The sequence below is a fragment of the Sciurus carolinensis genome, chromosome 14 (genome assembly GCF_902686445.1).
Source record: "Sciurus carolinensis chromosome 14, mSciCar1.2, whole genome shotgun sequence".
In the NCBI taxonomy this organism is placed as follows: domain Eukaryota; kingdom Metazoa; phylum Chordata; class Mammalia; order Rodentia; family Sciuridae; genus Sciurus; species Sciurus carolinensis.
The window spans coordinates 61,112,690-61,119,843 of record NC_062226.1 but is presented as its reverse complement, the minus strand read 5'-3'; the positions used below and the strand labels follow the sequence as shown (position 1 = coordinate 61,119,843).

Below are 7,154 nucleotides of genomic sequence, written 5' to 3'. Positions count from 1 at the left end.
TGGGTTGGTTAATGGTGTTTGGATGAAAACAAAACACTACTCTGACTATTCTTATAAATATGCTAATGTTAAGTCACTACCATGTTCTTCTGCATGTCAGAAATAATGCAACTTCTCTACAGTTTAGACTACTGGGAACCAAAGTAGACACATATTGAAATGGTGATTATTTATTCAGGACTATATGGTGTCACTGATTTCTATGCCAAGGTATTTATAAATGTATGCCACTTTTTCTTTTTCTTTTTAAACTGACTCATGCTATTATCATTAAAAGTATAACATGTAATAATCATATGAATGATAAATGATCTAATACAGATTTATGTATTTGACAGCTACTATATTACTCTTAACCTGAATGTACAAGGGAAATGTGTTCATAAAGTAAGTAAAATGTGATTTAGAAATAAAGTATAGTGACTATTCACTTATACTTTTATATGAAAAAGTTATGATTTGAAAATATTATGAATTATATTTACAACAAATCCATAGTAAAGTGAAAAAGATAATGGATAAGAAAGCATTATTACTTAAGATACATAAACTTAATAAACATTTATAGGTTCATATTATAAGTTTTGTGCTTTCTATATAAAGATGTTTTATACTTTATAAGTTCAGAGAGACAAACATTATTATGATCACCAAGCACACCAATAATTTCCTCAAGTATAAATGTTCTAAACACACCAATTAAACTTCAGAAAATTCAGATTGGATTTAAAAAACCCAAAGACCCTACCATATGCTGTTGACAAGAAACTCACTTCAACATAAGGACGTAGTTATGTTCAAATTAAAAGTACAAAAATCACCAATGCAATGAAAAAAAATTGCAAATACCTATCAAAAGAAAGTTGAAATGGCTATGTTAATATCAGAAAAAGTAGACTTCAGAACAGGGACAAGAGGGACATTGCATAGTGTTAAGTGAGCCAATTCACTGAGATCTAATAATTGTACATGTGTATACACATACCAACAGAGCTTCATAGTACCTGAAGTGAAAAATAGTAGAGCTGAAAGACAAAACAAGCAAATCCACAATTGCAGTTGAAGACTTCATTACTCTTTGTCCAGAAGTTGATAGAACAAGTAGATGAAATCAGTAAGGACACAGAAAATTGAACAATACTATTTACCAACTTGACTTAATTGGTATTTATAGAACATTCCACCTAATATCAGCAGAGTACATATTCTTTTCAAATGCACAAGAAATATTCACCATGATAGACTATATTCTGAGGCTTAAAATAAGTCTTAAGAAGTTAAAAGAATTAAAATTATGTGAAGAATGTTTTCTGACCATGACATATTCAAGCAAAAATTAATCATTTGAAAGATATCTAGAAAATTTCCCAATATCTGAAATTAAAAAACACACTTCTTTGTAACTCATGGGCAAAATAGGAAGTTACAAGGGAAATTAGCAGCATTTTGAATTATAATGGAAACACAATTTCTAAAAATTTGTGGAAATAGCTAAAGAAACATGTAGGCAGGGATTTGTAGTTAAATGCTTATATTAGAAAAGAAAAAAGATCCTAAGTCAATGATCCTTCCACCTTAAGATCTTAGAAGGAAAACAGACATAAAAAGGAAATAATAAAGATTAAAGCAGAAATAAATGGTATTAAAAGCAGAAAATTATACAAAAATCAATGAAACCAAAAGTCAGTTTTATAAAGTGATCAATAAAATTAAGAAACCTCTAGCCAGGGTGATGAAGGGTCAGGGTGGGGAGGGAAAGGCACAATATCTTGAATTGAAAGGGAGCATGACCCAAGCCAATAGATACTAAAAAGAGAACAAGAGACTAGTAAGCATAACTTATTGACCAAACATTTAATGACTTAGATAAAATAGACTCATTCTTTTAAAGACACAATGTACTAAGCCTTGCTCCAGAGGAAATAGATCACCTAAATGGTCCTATGTTAAAAAAATGGAATTAGAAGTTGAAGCCTTCAAACAGAAAATGTCAGGCCCAGATGGCTTACCTAGTAAATTAAATAAACATTTTATAAACAAATAATACCAATTTCATAAAGCTCTTCAAACAAATAGGAGAAAAGGAAAATCATTTCAGTTCATTTCATGAGGTTAGAGTTATCCTGGTGCCCAAATCAAGGAAAGACATTACAGGAAGAGAAAATGTAAATCAAATCCTTGAGCATAGATACAAAAAATTCTCAGCAAAATGATAGCAAAATGATTTTAGCAAATATATAAAAGTCATACTTGAAGTCCACATTATCTGAAATGAGGATGGATACTCCAGCTTTTTTGCTGAGCCCATGTGCATGGTATGTTTTTCCCCATCCTTTCACCTTTAGTTTTTGGGTATCTCTTTCTATGAGGTGAGTCTCTTGCAGGCAACATATTGTTGGATCTTTCTTTTTAATCCAATCTGCCAGTCTATGTCTTTTGATTGATGAATTCAGGCCATTAACATTCAGGGTTATTATTGAGATATGATTTATATTCCCAGTCATTTGGTTCATATTTAAAATTTTTGACACATCTTGGTTCCTCCTTTATTTGACAGTTCCTTTAGGATAATTCCTCCCTTTGCTGATTTGCTTCTTTGTTTTTTGTCTCTTCCTCATGAAATATTTTGCTGAGAATGTTCTGTAATGCTGGCTTTCTTTTTGTAAATTCTTTTAGCTTTTGTTTATCATGGAATGATCTTATTTCATCGTCAAATTTGAAGGTAAGTTTTGCTGGGTATAAGATTCTTGGTTGGCATCCATTTTCTTTCAGAGCTTGAAAAATGTTGTTCCAGGCCCTTCTAGCTTTTAGGGTCTGGATTGAAAAATCTGCTGATATCCGTATTGGCTTCCCCCTGAATGTAATTTGGTTCTTTTCTCTCACAGCCTTTAAAATTCTGTCTTTATTTTGTATGTTAGGTATTTTCATTATAATGTGGCTTGGTGTGGGTCTGTTGTAATTTTGTGTATTTGGAGTCCTATAAGCCTCTTGGACTTGATTTTCCATTTCATTCTTCAGATTTGGGAAATTTTCTGATATCCAGAGCAATTAGACAGACCAAAGAAATTAAAGGGATACGAATAGGAAAAGAAGAACTCAAACTATCCCTATTTGCTGATGATATGATGGTATACTTAGAGGAACCAGGAAATTCCACCAGAAAACTTTTAGATCTCATAAGTGAATTCAGTAAAGTAGCGGGATATAAGATCAATGCACATAAATCAAAGGCATTTTTATACATAAGCGATGAATCTTCAGAAAGAGAAATTAGGAAAACTACCCCATTCACAATAGCTTCGAAAAAAATAAAGTATTTGGGAATCAATCTCACAAAAGAGGTGAAAGACCTCTACAATGAGAACTACAGAACACTAAAGAAAGAAATTCAAGAAAACCTTAGAAGATGGAAAGATCTCCCATGTTCTTGGATAGGAAGAATTAATATTGTCAAAATGGCCATACTACCAAAAGTGCTATACAGATTCAATGCAATTCCAATTAAAATCCCAATGATGTACCTTACAGAAATAGAGCAAGCAATTATGAAATTCATCTGGAAGAATAAAAAACCCAGAATAGCTAAAGCAATCCTTGGCAGAAAGAGTGAAGCAGGGGGTATCACAATACCAGATCTTCAACTCTACTACAAAGCAATAGTAACAAAAACGGCATGGTATTGGTACCAAAATAGAAAGGTGGATCAATGGTACAGAATAGAGGACACGGACACAAACCCAAATAAATACAATTTTCTCATACTAGACAAAGGGGCCAAAAATATGCAATGGAGAAAAAATAGCCTCTTCAACAAATGGTGCTGGGAGAATTGGAAATCCATATGCAACAGAATGAAACTAAACCCATATCTCTCACCATGCACGAAACTAAACTCAAAATGGATTAAGGATCTCGGAATCAGACCAGAGACCTTGCATCTTATAGAAGAAAAAGTAGGTCCAGAGCTTCAACATGTCGGCTTAGGACCAGACTTCCTCAACAGGACTCCCATAGCACAAGAAATAAAAGCAAGAATTAATAACTGGGATAGATTCAAACTAAAAAGCTTTCTCTCAGCAAAGGAAACTATCAGCAATGCGAAGAAAGAGTCTACAGAGTGGGAGAAAATCTTTGCCAATCATACTTCAGATAGAGCACTAATCTCCAGAATCTATAAAGAACTCAAAAAACTCTACACCAAGAATGTAAATAATCCAACTGACAAATGGGCTAAGGAAATGAATAGACACTTCACAGAAGAAGATATACAAGCAATCAACAAATATATGGAAAAATGTTCAACATCTCTAGTAATAAGAGAAATGCAAATCAAAACCACCCTAAGATTCCATCTCACCCCAATTAGAATGGCGATTATCAAGAATACAAGCAACAACAAGTGTTGGCGAGGATGTGGGGAGAAAGGTACACTCTTACATTGCTGGTGGGGCTGCAAATTAGTGCAGCCACTCTGGAAAGCAGTGTGGAGATTCCTTAGAAAACTTGGAATGGAACCACCATTTGACCCAGCTATCCCACTCCTTGGCCTATACCCAAAGGACTTAAAATCAGCATATTACAGAGATACAGTCACATCAATGTTCCTAGTTGCTCAGTTCACAATAGCCAGATTGTGGAAGCAACCTAGATGTCCTTCAATTGATGAATGGATAAAGAAACTGTGGTATATATATACAATGGAATATTACTCAGCCATAAAGAATGATAAAATTATGGCATTTGCAGGCAAATGGATGAAACTGGAGAATATCATGCTAAGTGAGATAAACCAATCTCAAAAAACCAAAGGAAGAATGATATCACTAATAAGTGGATGATGACACATAATGGGGGGTGGGAAGGGTTAGTGTTGGGGTTGGAGTTGGGTTTAGGGAGAGGGGCAGGAATGGAGGAAGGAAGGACTGTATAGATGGAGGGGAAGGGTGGGAGGGGAGGGGGGGAAGGGAAAAAATGGCAGAATGAATCAAACAACATTACCCTATGTAAATTTATGATTACACAAATGGTATGCCTTTACGCCATGTACAGACAGAGAAACAACATGTATCCCATTTGTTTACAATAAAAAAAAAAAGAATAAACTTAAAAAAAAAAAAAAAAGTCATACTACATCATGACCAAATGGGATTATCTCAAGAATGCAAACCTTAATGTAGCTCAGTGGTAGAGTACCCCTGGATCTAACCCCAATAAACACATACACACATAAACATACCAAAACTGGCTTAAGGATTAAGCATCAATAAGCAATTGATATCAACATTTACTTATGGTAAGACTGCAGCAAACTAGATATAGAAAGAAATATCTTTGCTAATAAATGGTATTTGCAAAATAATTTGTTAATACTTAAAGAATTTAGTTAATACTCAAAGACTGAAGGTTTTCTTCTTCAGATCAGGAATGAGGTAAGACATCTGCTTTATATATTCAACATGCTCATATTCAACATATTCAACATGCTGGAAGTTTTAGTTCATATAATAACAACAAAAAGCATATAGGTAGAAGGTATGAAAAGAATGACCTTTATTCATAATGTGATGGTCTACATAAAAAAATCCAAAGAGATCTACATAATGTCTACTTGAATGAACTAAGGTTGCAGAATACAAAGTTGCCATATAACAAGCAAATGTATTTCTGTTGTTCAAATGTCAGCTCTCCCCATACTGATATAAAAGAGTCAACATCCTTGTGGTATACTGAAAAAAAATACTGGTCAAAGTCAAAGTCAGAGAAGTCTACAGGTTCTGATCCTTCCACCTATGACTTTCTTCTAAAGATAGTCTTTAATAAACTGTTGGTGAGAACATAGATGGGGGCAACTAATATGGAAAACAGTTTCTAAAGGTTTCTAAAGAAATTAAAAATAGAACTACTACATGACCAAGCAATCCCTTTTCTGAGCATATGTCCAAAGGTAATGAAATTATCACCTTGCAAAGATACCTGCCCTGACTTGATCATTTCAGCATTATCCATTATCCAAGATATAGTAACAGCTTAAGTGTCTGTTGATGATCAAATCAATAAAGAAACTTGGGTATATATCTACAATAGAATATTATTCAAATCTAAAACAACCAACAAACAAGATCTGCCATTTACCACAACATGGATGAGCATAGAGGACATTATATCACAGAAAGAAAATATTGCATAATCTCACTTATCCGTGGAATGTTTTCATTTTAAATTAAATATGCAAAGATGTAGATCCAAACAGTAGTTATCAGAAGTGGGGGCATGTGGAGAGGGCACAAAATGGGGCAATGTAGATCAGAGCATACTAAAAAGCACATATCTTGGATGAACAACTCAAGAGATGTAATGTGCAAGATGAAGAGCGTAGGTGATAAAATTGTACTCTGTGGGAATTCATGTTAAACAAGCAGATTTTAGCTGTGCTTCATACAAAAATAACAAAAAAAGGGGTCACTGTGGGATGATGGATATGTTCATTTGCTTCACTATACTAACCTTTTTACTATACGAATGTATGTTATAATATTGTGTTATATACCTTAAAAATAAAAATAAAATTTATTAAAACAAACACTCTCCAAGAGACAACTGTGCACCTCATAAATGGAATGACACATTATAGTTGAAATCAAAGTATTGAAAATTATATCTAAACACTAATTTCTATACTGTGTATGACATTTTATAATCAGATGTTAACTTGTAGAAAACTATATAAAATGCAAATCTTATTTTTCAGGTAAAGATACAAATAATTTCTGTTTGGTACAGAGGAGTCATCCCAAAGGTTTTAGTTTAATTGCTTCTAGATCAGTAAATATATATAATTGCTAAAAATATTATTCTAAATCAATGTGATGCACTATGGTGAGGAGGTAAATAAAATGCTATGAAAGCTTTATGAATTGGGCCATAATTGGGGTGTAGGAGGGCATGTGAGGCTTACCTTCTTCATGAAGTCTGCAGTGACCTTGAAGAGTGAGGTCACTGACAATCTTTTTAATGCTGAAGCTATGGTTCTTGACATATTCCCTATACTTATATGTTCTTGACATATTCCCTATACTTTCTGTTTCATTTAACATTGTGAAAAATATAATCAACTTAAATTATTTCAGTAAAATTTGAAATTTGGGTACTTTCTC

The 7,154-nt window shown here is 33.3% G+C and overlaps 1 long non-coding RNA gene across 1 annotated transcript in view; it reads left to right on the top strand.

The window, feature by feature from the left end:
* The first annotated feature begins 2,673 nt into the window (after positions 1-2,673).
* The window catches only part of LOC124963979 (uncharacterized), a 77,755-nt gene continuing 73,274 nt past the window's right edge, over positions 2,674-7,154 (top strand). The window contains exon 1 of the long non-coding RNA XR_007104859.1: positions 2,674-2,722. This is a non-coding gene — a long non-coding RNA (uncharacterized LOC124963979). The remainder of the gene's footprint in view (positions 2,723-7,154) is intronic.